The sequence below is a fragment of the Lissotriton vulgaris genome, chromosome 6 (genome assembly GCF_964263255.1).
Source record: "Lissotriton vulgaris chromosome 6, aLisVul1.2, whole genome shotgun sequence".
In the NCBI taxonomy this organism is placed as follows: Eukaryota; Metazoa; Chordata; class Amphibia; order Caudata; family Salamandridae; genus Lissotriton; species Lissotriton vulgaris.
Window position 1 is genome coordinate 1,378,305,385 of NC_141694.1, and position 15,270 is coordinate 1,378,320,654.

The window sequence follows — 15,270 nt, forward strand, 5'->3', positions numbered from 1 at the left end:
TCTCACCCCACCCTCTCCAAAGACTCCACGACACCAGCATCCATGGCATAGCCCTAGAGTGGATCCCCTCCTTCCTCACTGGTCGAACCCATAAAGTCAAGCTCGTACCGTTCTTCCCGGAACCTATAAAGATCAGCTGTGGCATTCCTCAGGGCTCCTCTCTGAGCTCTGCCCTCTTCAACATCTACATGGCCCCGCTTGATGCCATCGTCAGAAACCACGGAGTCAACATTGTCTCCTATGCCAATGACACCCAGCTGATTTTCTCCCTCACTGACAAACCTACAGCCGCTTAGAGTAACTTTCACACCGGGATCAAGGCAGTCGCAGCCTGGATGAAGGACAGCTGCCTCAATCTTAACTCTGACGAAACCAAAATCCTCATCCTGGGCACCACCCCCTCTGCCTGGGATGGCTCCTGGTGGCCCGTAGTGCTCGGGACCACCCACCCACAACCACTGACCATGCAAGCAACATCAGCATCATCCTCAACTCCTCACTCTCAATGAACTGCCAGATCAAACCTGTCTCATCCTCCTGCTTACTTTCGAGGTTAAAATCCCCAGGCAATCAAAAGGTCAAACAGCAATCAACGAATCATATCAAGAAATGAACATAATATAGTAAACTCAGTGTCACTACCTAGATATATTAAAATGTCATATTTTTATTCCTATTTTCTTAAAAACATTGTTGAACGTGTATACAACAAAAAATAAACATAAAACATAATAGACACAATATGTGAAAGCAATAACCTGTAAAGTGCAGATTGACAAACTCCATAAAATATATCAATAATCACCATGAACAAAATAGTTTATAATTCTCATAAAAACAAGGACAAAAGACGGTAGCTTAACAATGGGTCTTCTACGCGCGTTTCGGCGCACACTGCGCCTTCATCAAGGGGATAAACAAGAAGTGAGCAACCGAATATACCCTTGAGGGCTCGGGCAAAGAAAGTGAAAGGGTAAAGGTACCTTCAATGGATTATATTTACGGGTATTTGGTATCTATTTATAAATATAATTAAAGACCCAAATAAATGTTGGTCTATACATGAATTAAACAGTTCTGGTTATTGATTAAATTTAAAACAGTCACACAATGTGATCAAAACATGAAAAACAAAGAGAACGGGTGTATGTTGAAAATGTATTTTATACGTGATATAAATCAGAAAAGGGTACTGAAAAAGTATATCAACAACAATGTTACAAGAAGTACATATTACAGAAATAAAACCACTTCATTGTTGCAATTGTGTGCGCTCTTCTTCTTTGTTGCAATTGATACAGTAAACTGAAAAAGAAAAAGCGTAGGTCGACGTGTCGGTCTCTATAAATTGATTTCCGAGACCTTCTTCAGGACAAGAACGATGATATACGGGAAGACCCCTTTAAGGTGTGTCGCAGTTTGTCAATCGTGTATCCAATTGTAGAGAAAGTTATCCAGTTGGCTCTTAGGATCAAAGCAGTATTGGTAATCTGTATTGATGCTGACTGTCTTCGAATCTAATCTCATAAATCGAGATTCTTAATTTCAATGGAGCAGCTCGTCACATAAATCTTTGCTGTTCACAATAGTAGGCACCTAAATTTGTGAACGCGATGTCGTCATGTGTGCCTTCTGATAAGTCAACGATCAGTGCCACTTTCGAGCTGGGAGAGGTCACGATTACCGATACTTCACACAGGGAGGTTCAAAGATCGTTGACTTATCAGAAGGCACACGTGACGACATTGCGTTCTCGAATTTAGGTGCCTACTATTGTGAACTGCTCCATTGAAATTAAGAATCTCGATTTATGAGATTAGATTCGAAGACAGTCAGCATCAATACAGATTACCAATACTGCTTTGATCCTAAGGACCAACTGGATAACTTTCTCTACAATTGGATACACGATTGACAAACTGCGACACACCTTAAAGGGGTCTTCCCGTATATCTTCGTTCTTGTCCTGAAGAAGGTCTCGGCAATCAATTTATAGAGACCGAAACGTCGACCTACGCTTTTTCTTTTTCAGTTTACTGTATCAATTGCAACAAAGAAGAGGAGCGCACACAATTGCTACAATGAAGTGGTTTTATTTCTGTAATATGTACTTCTTGTAACATTGTTGTTGATATACTTTTTCAGTACCCTTTTCTGATTTATATCACATATAAAATAAATTTTCTACATACACCCGTTCTCTTTGCTTTTCATGTTTTGATCACATTGTGTGACTGTTTTAAATGTAATCAATAACCAGAACTGTTTAATTCATTTATAGACCAACATGTATTTGCGTCTTTAATTATATTTATAAATAGATACCAAATATTGTAAATATAATCCCTTGAAGGCACCTTTACCCTTTCACTTCATCAAGGGGAGGCACAACCAGTTTCTTTTCCCGATTTAAACTAGGTAACCGCAAAAGGATGAAGGGCTACCAAGACACTTTTTCAAATACTATTTAAAATAATGATATGTGAGCCTTGAGCCGAGCAGAATTTCTCGTCCACCAGCAGTATGTCAGATACGACATTCTGAGGCATGGAATACCTCAAAAAAGTTCCTCTTGACGCGTGCTTATTTGTTCATCTGAACGCTGGACGTCGTGCTATTTGACTACCCTGTACCTGAACCGGGTAGGTTAACTTCAGTACCATCAACAGTAAGGATCCACGATCACAGACTCCTTCTTTTTGAAACATCTTTTGAATTAGAGAATCTTCCTTCACTGCATTACGCATCACAGAGACATCATTTTCATTGATAACTTTATTGACAAATAAGCCCGCGTCCAGAGGAACTTTTTTGAAGTATTCAATGCCTCAGATTGTTGTATGTGGCAGTTGGAAGGGGTGGAGAGCTGGCGGACACTGTGAAAGAGGCTGGAGGCAATAAGTGGGAGGTTTTACATATTGTTTTGCACATCGCTGTAATGAAGGCGGGAAGTGCGATGGGAAGATGTTTGAAGTAAGTAGGGAGAAAGCTGTTGGTTGTAAAGGGAAGCCACTGGAGGGAAAGATGTGTAGAAATTCATAGTGATATCGGAAGGGGAAATGTTTTGTGTGTTGTAAAAATTTGTTGTGGTTTAGGTATTGATGCAGTGTTAAGTAATTAGAGGGAACACGTTAAATATGAGCGATTATAAAACAGGACATGCATAAAAACTGGGATGTAACTGGACAATAAAAGAAGTGAATTAACAGAAAAACTGAGTTACCCTTTCTTTAAGGACTGAGGCTGTGCATTCGATAGGAGCAGCAAGGCGCTCCACCTGTGTTGATTATTCATTCGAGTGGTTAAATGGGTAAAACCACTATATCTGGACTGCAAGCAAAAAAGTTGAAATAACATTAGAAACTAAAAGAATTTAGATAAATAATGGTGTGCATTTCGTTACTAATGTGTGTAATACTGTTGGTGGACTCCGAGAAATTCTGCACGGCTCAAGACTCACTTATCATTATTTTAAATACGATTTGAAATCGCGTCTTGGTAGCCCTTTATCTTTTTGCAGTTACCTAGTCTAAATATGGAAAAGAAACTGGTTGTGGCTCTCCTGATGAAGGCACAGTGTGCACCGAAATGCGCGTGGAAGACCCATCGTTAAGCCACAGTCTTTTGTCCTTTTTTAGTCTTTGTCTTTATGAGAATTATATTGCGGCAGAAAGACCTAATGGGATGAGGGTGAAATGGATAAAAGTTGACCCCACTCAATTTGTAGCCAACGTGATTACAAATTGTTGCAGAGAGGTTGAGTACTGTTTGTCCTCTAATCCATGCCCACGAACCTTGTTATCCAACTTCCTAAACATAACCAAAATGATTGAGAAATCCTTGACACACACAGCTCGGAAATTAAGGAAGGTCAAGGCGGTGTGGTTTGATGACCATTGTGCCCAGTCACTAAAAAGGCTGAAAACTTCACTTGATGCTACACCTAGAGACGCTAGCAAGATCAGGGAAGAGCGTCACAACTACAAAACTGCACTCTCCACCAGGAAGAAGGAATTGCAGGACGAGGCATGGGCAAAATTAGATTTGGCTGCTGATACCAAAGATCACAAACTTTTTTGGGACACTGTAAATAGTCCGTTCCTGAAGAACGATAACATTCCTGAACTAACTTCGCATGTCAGTTGCCGGGTTTGGATAGCACACTTCACAGGAATTTTTAACTCTGATTTTACCTCTGGTTTTACTTCTGATTTTATTTCTAATGTTTTAACTGACACATCAACCTGTTTTAAATGGGAGAAAATATTGTTTTCCGTGACATTAAGCGAGGTGATTGAGGCAATCGAGAAGAGTAAGGGGGGGAAAGCCCCGGGACCGGACGGGGTCCCTGTGGACTTTTACAAATTTGGGATTACCCTATGGGCCCCCATCTTGACCCGTTACTTTAATGCTGCAATTGAAGATAAGTTACCGATTTCATGGGGACAATCAATTATAGTGCCACTTTTTAAAAAGGGCTCCAGGGCAGAAGCACGAAATTACCGCCCAATTTCACTCTTGGATTCGTCGTTAAAGATTCTGAGTCGCGTACTCTTGGTGAGACTAGAGTCCTGGGTAGAAGACAATAACATCCTTTCACCTATCCAGTACGGGTTCAGAAGGGGTCTAGGAACTATGGAGCAGTGCGTGAACCTGGAACTTATTATCGGCAAGTACACGAAAGCCAAGGAAGGGAATTTGTTTATGTGCTTCGCTGATTTAAGTTCTGCATTTGACTTGGTGGAACACGCACTGCTCTGGCCAACACTACTTGCCATGGGCGCACCACCCGAAATCATCCACCTCTTGGCTAGAATGTACAGTAGTCTCTCAAGCAAGGTTAGATTCGGAACAGACGGTGAATGTACTCCCTTTTTTAAAATTGGCAGAGGGATCCGACAAGGGTGCGTGCTAGCCCCTCTTTTATTCACCCTTTTTATTAATCAGGTTGACCAATTTTTACGAGAATCCCATGCTGATGCCCCTATTATTAATGGAAAGCAAATACCCGTCCTTTTATATGCGGACGACGCGGTCCTGATTTCCAGGACCGCGAACGGGCTGCAAAAGTTAATCGAGAAGTTCCATATTTTTATTCAGGGCAGAAAGCTTAAAATCAACAAGGGTAAGACAATGACTATGACCTGTGGAAAGAAAATGAAGAAAAACAAGACATTCTTTTTAGATGGGGATAAACTTGAGGCTGTCCAAAATTTCTGTTATTTAGGTATTACCTTTTCAGGAAATGGGAGATGGGTAAACGAACAATCTTGTGTTGACCTGAAAATGATTAGAAATGTAAATTGCATCTTCAGATTTGCCTCAAAACTGGGGGGCCGTAGAATCCGAGAGATGATCTCCATCTATAATTCAAGGTGTATGTCCTCTGCCCTGTATGGAGCTGGGATATGGGGATATAATCCTCAGATTGCCCTGTCCATCCAGCAGGAGGAAAACAAGTACCTAAAACGATTATTATGCCTCCCCGTTTCTGCTTCAACTGAGATTACTCACAGAGAGTTAGGCCTTAATTACGCTACAGATTTGATTGCATTGTGTCCCCTGTCCCTATGGCGATCCATATGGGCTAAAGAAGAAACCAGGTTTACCCAAGAAGTAATTATGGATTGTATTAAACTTGATCGTCACTTGAAAATCCCCTGGCTAAAACACATTCAATTTTGGTATAAGACCCTCTTTGGACAGGACATTTTTAAAGACATATTAACAGAATCAGTTTTAACAAAACGTGACCTCAAATCCACTTACCTGGACCATGTAAAAGGGACCAGAATGAAGGAATATGCAATGCAAAGTACGTTTAAATTATACATGGAAAACAATCTTAGCACAGGTCTCTCCTCCTATCTCACATTTGTCAGTATTAATTCCCATCGCTTTGTTCTAGCTCGCTTGAGGCTGGGAATAGTTCACCATTTAGTGGCTTTCCCCACAGTAAACAACCTGGGATATGTCTGTGTCTATGCGATGGAAAATCGAAACAGAGCATCTGCCACTTTTTACTTTTTTGTAATTTTTATACTGGTTTTAGAAAGTTTTATCTGAAGCAATTATTTTTAAATCATAACACGTGCAATGCAAGAGCCGCAATGCAACTGATGTTTGACTTGGCTTCCCCGGATGTGTGTTATCGTGTGGCCACTTATATCTTAAAATGTATGTGGCAAAGGAAATCAATTATAATATGACTTCTTTTCCCCCTGAATATTCCCCTGGCTGCTACATTTTATGTCACGAATGTGTCCTATTCTGCCTATGATTTATTGTTCGAGTTACATTGTTTACATATGTATTTATTTGCAATGCACTTTATACTGCATATTTGCACCGGCCGAAAGTACTTTATGGTAATGATTATCTCCCGGTATTTTGCATTTTGCACTGGTGCTTTGCACAAACCTTTATCGTAAACAAATTGCTGCTAAAATGTTTAAAGTGATCAAACAGTCTTTGCACTTTATTCTTAATCCTGCATCTTTGCACATGTCAATAGCACTTTATGTATATGATAGGTCTCTCGAATTTTGCACTTTACATTTGCGTCTTTTGCACTAACTCTTTCTATAATATCTGCTGCTAAAACGTATATAGTGACCAAATTTAACTTTGTACTCAATTGAGACACACCTTGTATTACAATTGAACTAAAACGAGACTGGTGTATGGATATCGATGTAATTTTAACTGTTTCATTATCTATAACTTACATAAATATGAATTTGAAACTGCATTTATGTATGTTGCTACATGGTTGTACTTGTACAAACCGAATAAAGCATTTTGAAACTGAAACTAAACTATTTTGTTAATGGTGTTTATTGATATATTTTATGGATTTTGTCAATCTGCACTTTACATGTTTTTGCTTTCACATATTGTGTCTATTGTGTTTTATGTTTATTGTTTGTTGTATACACGTTGAACAACGTTTTTAAGGAAATAAGAATAAAAATATGAAATTTTAATATATCTATGTAGTGACATTGAGTTTACTATATTATGTTTGTTTTTTGATATGAGTCGTTGATTGTTGTTTGACCTTTTGATTGCCTGGGGATTTAACCTCGAAAGTATTTTTGCCCTGCCCTAGAAATCTCAAATATTGACAGGGGGTCCTTATTACCTACATTAAAATCATCCTCCTGCTTACACACGCTCTGCCTGCTTCAGAAGATTTTCAATTGGATCCCCACGAGTCAAGAAGAATGGTGACCAGGCGCTCGTCAGCAGCAAGCTCTACTACGGCAATGCATTCAACTCCGGCACCACCCAAAAACTCCAAAAGAAATTGCAGAGCATCCAGAACACCTCCGCCAGACTTATCCTGGACATCGCCTGCTGCAGCCACATATCTTGTCACCTGAGAGACCTTCATTGGCTCCCAATCAACAAAAGAATCAACTTCAAGGTCCTCACGCATACCTACAAACCCCTCCACACACCAGACCTGCATACCTCAACCACGCTGCTCCTTCGACACACCCACCAAACATCTCAGCTCCACACAACTGGCCTGGCAGCTATCCCACAGATCCGCAAGACCTCGGCCGGAGGAAGATCCTTCTCCTACCTCGCTGCAAAGACCTGGAACTCTCTACCTCTACATCTCAGGTAATCACCTTTACTGCCTCAATTCAGGAAGGACCTCAAAACCTGGCTCTTCGACTGAACTGCAGACCCCCACCCAGTTCCTTGAGATCCTAATAAGTCATTAGCCACGCTCTCTAAGAACTCTGATTGATTGATTTAGTGGGCATCTCTTTCAAAGTATCACTCTACAGGCAACAGTATGATTGGTGTTGTTCTGCAGGTTCAATAACTTGCTTTACTATATAATCTCATGCAGATGCAGTGTCCTTATCTCTGCAAACCAAAGAATGGGTTACTTTCATGGATCTCCCACTGACACTCGGTCCCACTGTGCTGATCCACCATACACACTTGGAGTTTCCTGATTGTTGTCTCAGGGAAGTGATCTGTGTTTTAAATGGCATGGCCCACAGTCCTGTAGCATAACTATTCACACAATGTGCGGAGGTAACACTCTAGGGACACAGGTGGATAGGCACCTGATATATGAGAAGCAACTGAGGCAGTGAACAGAAGAATAGACTAGTTATTGCGACAGACTACAGAAGACATGAGCTTCCACTAAAAGTGTGCCCAGAATGTTGTTAGTACCTCCAGTGGTAATGGGGAACCTCTGTGTGCTTCTGAGTAATTTGCCAGTACAGTGACACACTCTACTAGCTCCTTGAAGGTACCAGTAGGATCAGACATGTATGCCTTGATTCGTGGTCATAATGAGTGTTGATTTGTGAATACTCACAAATCAACAGTTAGTATGAATCCAACTTGAACGAAAAAATTATTGCTTCCATCACCACACTATATTAGAGAAAACGAGACAAAAGAAGGGGCATGCATTGCCTCCAATAAACTTGCTACCAGCGAACAAAATGACTTAATACAGCACAAGTGTGAAACATTTAGCACACATGAGAATAAACCCGAACACAAACCTACACAGCAAAGACTCAGAAATGAAGAAAACGAAACCTGCGCCGCATATGCTCAGAAATGAAGAGGCATGGACATCACTGGATTGGGATTTAAACAAAATCCAGGTGGCTGCAGAAGTACAGGATTGCGAGAATTATGAAGAATAATGTAGCAATGCGGTGCATCCAGCTCAGGGGTTGGATCAGAGTCAAGCGAAACAAATCCACCATATTCACATATGTGTGATACAACACGTGTGCTCTAACTGCGATCACTCGATAGATATTCATTCATGCTTTATTCAAGGCATGCATGCTTACATTTGCTTGCGCTGTCTGTTTGACTTCCGTAAATGTATTACACATTCCACGCTTTTTTACACATTCTGTTAGTGTGAGGGATTATTGGCAGTGTTTGTATCTCCCTCTTAATGTGCCCTTTTTGTTCTGTAATTTAATGTTCACATTTGAGGTGCTGCTGCCCACTTGTTTAATTCTAAATTGGCGTTTGTATAGGGTATGATGAAGCTTTGTGTGAGCACAGTTGTGAGGGAGAACAATTACATTAAATGCATCATTATTCTATGTACATTTTAAGGTTATCTTTTTATCGGATAGGTGTTCTTATAAGAGTTTCTGCTTTGATTTCCTTTTGCATGTTTATAGTGTAGACAGGTAATGAGCTGCTGGTGCTTCCGCCCCTTGTGAAAGAGAGCTGCAGTCTCACACCCGGGCCCTCCCCTCGAGAATCACCCTGCAACCTAAGATGGCGCTCGGTATCCGTGATGTGCGTTTGTTTGACATGAATAGGTCACGTTTGCTTGTTGCCAGCTTCTTGGTTCGCTGATCCTTTGTGGTCTTACGGGAACTGGAATAACCCAGAACATACTTTTAAGCCTTGAGATGTCAAATCCTCGTGACAGAATTGGACTGGCCATCAAGCAAACAGGAAGTCTGCAGCATCCAAATGCACTTCTTTCTCTCAGGGAATCAGACAAGCAGCCCAGGCCGCTCTTCCCCTGATGCCGCAGGAAGGTAATTCAAAGCATAATGTGTCACTACATTCAGTAAATATAAAACGTTAAGCCATATTTTATCTTTGTAAACTAGGCTTTCTCACTTGTTTGTGGGTTCCATGAAGATTTCCCTCCTGACCTCCGTCAGTTGGGCTCTGCTGGTTTGCAGTCAGAGGGGGCCACTGAGGTCTCTTAGAGGGGACATTTGTAACCAGTGCTCATGATACCAAGGGACATTTTTATCTTTTTTTCACACAATGCACTAAGACACCTTGCTACACGGCTGCATGAAAGGGAGATGGCAGGAATGCTTTATATCCATCAAGATATGGCACTTTTATGTCCTCTTTCCGTGCTGACCGCCCTGCGCTATGCAGCAAGGGTCCCTGTGTTACAGGTAAGGTTGTTTTTGTGCAGAAAGGGACACCTTAGAGGCATTTTCCTCTTTCTAAGTGTGCTGTAGAGTGAACAATGAGGAGAAATATAGATATTTCCCCTTTCTGCGGCTCTGGTGGGAAGGCATACAATTCAGATGCATTTCCAGGTCTACCTGTGACTAGAGGCATGCCCCCAGTGTGCCCTCGCTGAACTGACATTGAACTACCTTCCCTGTCATGGGTTTAATACATGACACACTTCTGCCATCATACTGTGTCTTGTGAACCCATTGTTGTGATAAGATCTTTTTATCTATGTCATTGGAGAAGAGTAGTTCTGGTCCACTTGTGTAAGGGTACCTTCTGTGCACTAACCCAGATCCCAATGCTAACATCCAAAGTGTATAATCTGTGTTAGTGTATGTGGCCTGTATGGCAGATGCATAGGTATATGGGTCTGCCAGGATGATGGAGGCCTATGGGTTCTATTTTGAATGCCCCAAGTCCGACTTGCTGCACAAAACAAATGTGAGGTTGTTTTCCCAGATAGTGGAAGTGTATTGCTGCCTTTTCTGAACTCGAGGGGATGGGTGTTGGGGCGCAAACACTGAAATGAGGGGAGAGGTGACAAGGCTTCTTTGAAATTCAATTAGCCTTTTGCCGAGCAAGAAGCTTCTGTTTAGTCTTCATGAAAGAAGCACTATTATTTGATAGATGGTTGGGGTGAACGTTGGGACTACGCACTTTGTTGTGCAAGGTGAAGGAAATTCCTTGGGTGAGGACCAGCCTTTTGTCTTTCTCTGACAACACTTCTTCAGTTGGTTGATGACTGAAAGAGCTGAACATTAGTCCTGAAGTGCCTGGAAACCGGATTGCCTGCTGACAGAGGGAACAAGCCTGCCAAACCTGCAGGAGTCAGTGTCCAGGGGGAGCATGGCCCTGGTGTAGTGGGTCTTCAAAAGTGGAGGTCTATGGAGAGTTACCTACATGCCCTGGTTTTGCAAGGCCTCAGAGTCTCCTCTGTGATTCTGGTTAGGAATTGTGAAATTTGGTGTATCCTACGCTGCCATGCCAAAACTCATTCTTAACCATTGTTCCCGAAGTGTCAAGTTGCGGCAGGACTGTAGCTGCTATGTCTAAGTTGTGAAGATGTTGCATGGCCTGAGCCATGGTACCCGAAGTGTGAAACTAAGGCATGACCTGAGCCACTGTGCCCAAAATGCAAAGAGGTTGTGTGGCCTAAGACACAGCACCCAAAGTGTACAACCGTAGGGTGGTGTGAGACACTGTGCCCGATGAGTGAAAAAGCAGCCTGACCAAAACCGTTGCTTAATTTATGACTGTGGCATGCCGTGAGTCGCACTCTCCCACCTACCTGATAAGGCTGGCCAGAAGAGGAAGAACTAACCAGAAAATAAGGGGGACAATGAGTACCATGAACTCGCAAGTGGATCTGCCGCTCCTGGTGACTTCTCCTACGTCACCTACTTCCCTAGAAGCTTCTTCAGGGTCCTCAGGGTCCTCTCCAGAAATAGGGATTAGTACCAATGGCCCTAGCAGATTGGAGGCTGTCGGCGCTGCCTGGTCTCCGATGGATGAGGCGCTGGATGAGGCAACTCCACTGCACTCCAGTATTTGGCAAGCTGTGATTGAGAACATTAACGAGATTGAAGCTCCACAGTTGGTTGAGTCAGGCAATAGGAGCCTAGAGACAGTTAATCCTCTCGAAGAGCGGACAGTTATTTAGATACCTGCCGGATACACAGACTCAAAGTCTTATTGGATGAGAAATAGTTTGTAAAGTCAAATACTGAGTGCTGTTGGAAAAGTGTTTGGGGTAATCTGCACCTGATCTCCATCTTGCTATACACTGCCAAAAGGAGGGTTCCACCTGGACCAAAGAGATGACCGGGGGCCATAGCAGAAAAAAGTACCAACATACTTGAGTGCCAGTTCACTGAAATTGCATTGTGGGCAAACCTGTGTGTAGTGTTAGTCCTATTGGGCATTAAAGTAATTTTGCTTTTGAAAGTCATGCACTAGGTTGGACAATCATTTACTATATGAATGTGTCTTTGTTGAATGCTGAGTCTAAATCTTTACACATTACCTTCCTGAGAAGTCTGTGATTGCACACCATTACTACCGATGAGAGTTAAGTGCTCAAGGGTTATACTTGGCCCAATTTGCAGATACAAAGCAGGAAGGGCCCCAGGACATAAAATGCAAATAACCGCAACTCCTACTTTGAGGCCCAATAGCCTGTACTTGCCCCATGGCCCCCGAATGGGGCCTACAATATAAAGTAAGCAAACAATGAAAATGTAGAACAATAACAAAATATGTGTGAAGTCTGGGGCACATCCTATGTCCTAGGACATTGCAACAGCAAGAATCACTATGCAGCACATGACCGAGGTGCCGTCTTCTGTTGCACGGCTTAGGGAGACGTCTCTGATTAAGGATCAGCTTATGTCAATAAATCCAGCTGATTCAATCTTTAGTACTTGAATCACAAAATGTAATAAATGCAATCTTTATTTTGAACATGAGAACTAGCTTAAACAACAAAAAGTTTTTTTTTTAAATCAATCGATGTTTTGTAGTGAAATCTATCAATGCACATTGTCGTCAGGGCCCAATGCTTGAGAAAATAAAAGGTTTCAATCAGCAACAAAAAGGGCATTTAATCTGTTTATATTAATTACCTCTACTTTGCAATCTGGAGTCCACTACCATTTATTCGCCTGTCTATGATTGCGACACACCTGCAGTCCCAATAAATAATTTCACAAGTGCACAAAATATTAAACCAAGTGAGCCACACGAATATGGAGGGTATTCCCATGGCTAGTCAATCTTTAACACAACCCCAACTGCTTTAGATAGAATGTTTATATGATGCATAATTATGAAACTACTAAAATGAAATAGATTACATGTAGACCATGACATATGAACTCGAAAACTGAGGCAAATGTGTCAAAACTATCCCAAAGTGATAGTTGTCTCCATTCTAGGCATCAAGTATTGCTTTTCAGCATCCATTTTTTTTTACACCAACAAACTTTAGATATGGGCAAGCTGGCATGTGATAAGACAATAACTGACATATAAAAACACTTCTCTAAAAATAAGTTATTATTGGGGAGGGCCATTATTGGGGAGAAGATGTAGCCTAACTGCTAGGGCGGTTGATCTGAAATCTTGGGAACAGGGGGGCATATTATCAAGAAAGCTCGATACATTATCGCCGCTTTCATGGGCAGGAAACTGCCGATAAAGCGGCGATAATGGCCTTGATAATATGCTTTATGGAATCCCAATCGAAGCCCATGTTAGATATGAAGACATCTAACAAGAGCTTCGATTGGAATTGCATAGAGCATATTATCAAGGCCATTATCGCTGCTTTATCAGCAGTTTCCTGCCGATAAAAGCAGCGATAATGTATCGAGCTTTCTTGATAATATGGCCCAGGGTTCAAGTCTCGGCAATGACGCTCAATATTCTGTGATGCTGGGCAAATCAGTTAATGTCCCCGTGCCTAACAAAAATGAATGGTCCTTGTGTAAGCAACTGGTGCTCATGTAAAGCGCTCTGATACCAGATACCTTTGCGTCAAGTTCGCGCTAAATAAAACTCTGGAAAAAAAATATAATAAATAACCAAATGACATAAATGTAAATACCAGCACTTCAGTTACATCGAATCAGAGATTCTGTGTTTCTTCTATAATAGTGGCGAAGTCATAATCGCATTCACGTTCCAAAGTTTGTCCTGTAATGGCTGTACACGATCAGCTAAAACAGCAATATAACAGAGGGAGAAGACACCCTGGATCAAAACAATATACGAGCGTTGTTCAAGATATTCGGAAATAATTTCCCGCCGATATAGGCTGTCAGTGGACAGTCAATTTCTAGCATTTTCAGAAAGTGAATCGGGCGACACCGTTCTCACGCTCCATCCCACTAAATTAATATTGTCTAGGGGGAACCTATTCCCTATAATGGAGCTTAGAAAACAGTGTATCCTTCTGTTCACGCTCACTAGAGCGTTCTCTCAGATGATTTTGAAAAAGACTTCCATATTAAGTCATGCCACTGACTGTGTCCACATTAATTGTCTAACCACCACGTTTCTTATTTGTGGCAAACAAAGTGGGTGAAAAATAACTTCAAGGACTCAGTAGCGCATGCTGTGTTGTGTTGCGTTTGAGTTCAATAAGGTGCCAGGTTGCTGAGGATTTGCTATTGAATTAATAAGTGCATGAGGGAATCAAAGTCTGACTACTTGTGTTAAGAATGTGCATGCATTTGAGTTGTATTTTTTCCCTAATAAACAATACTATTAAGAGAATCATGTATTGGCCACAGAAGGCGTCTGTCAAAATCAGGGAATATTTAGCGTCTTCCTTTTTCAGAGTTTCTCGAAAATTCGCAAATATAGGTGCCCCGATCCTATCCAGCACAAATTCCTACAAAACTCAAGTCTCTTCAACTGTCCCTGTATTACAGATCTCTCAGCAACACAAGCCTACTACAGGAAAACACCTAATTATCACAATGTTATGTAATCTACAAAAGGTTGAGCCCTTGTATCACTTCAAGCCTTGGGGAAACTCTGTCTGTGGTTTCTGGTATTACTCAAAGCCCTCCCACTCCAGCCTACTGCTATGTAAATGTAGAAATGGAGCAGTGATTACCAGCTTTGAAGCTATGAGTTTACCCAATGAAGGCTTTGGCCTACCGTTGCTGCTCTTAAAAGCTTAGGGCAAAATGTGCACCCACTTGCATTTATCAAATGATTTAGAGGCTTCATTTCTGACAGGCCCCTTCAATTCAATAGACATAGTACAAGAAACATTCACTACGAATTTGTATTCGACGTTCTCTGCACAATAATTCAGATCTAGGCATCTGTTCAACCCTTACTCATGATTGATGCAGTCAACATGGCACTCAATCTAACCAAAAGAAGTAACACTGTTGTGAGATTAATAGGCCTTGTGCACAAACACTTCCATTGCACATGTTCACGTTTAAAGTTGACATCCTTTTAAATGGTGACTTTTAGCACACATTTGCTTGCGCATCCTTATGAGATAGAGTACTCAGAAGGGATTTGCTACAAAATTTCTTCTTAGGCACATTATCATACCTTAGAACATTCTGTCCAAGGACTGGGTGCACTGCACAAATTGGCCTTGTTTGTTGTCAGTTCAAGCGACAGCTTTGGGCAGGTAGAATCAACAATGACAGCAGTACCAGAGCTAGGGCACAGAACAAAGAGGTTCAGTTTTAATATATAAACTGCAGACTTTGTTTGGCAGAGGAGCAGTTCGCTGGATTG

At 41.6% G+C, this 15,270-nt stretch overlaps 1 pseudogene; it reads left to right on the forward strand.

Annotated features, from left to right (window-relative positions):
- The first annotated feature begins 3,825 nt into the window (after window positions 1–3,825).
- LOC147708893 (uncharacterized) overlaps window positions 3,826–15,270 on the forward strand; it is an 81,255-nt pseudogene continuing 69,810 nt past the window's right edge.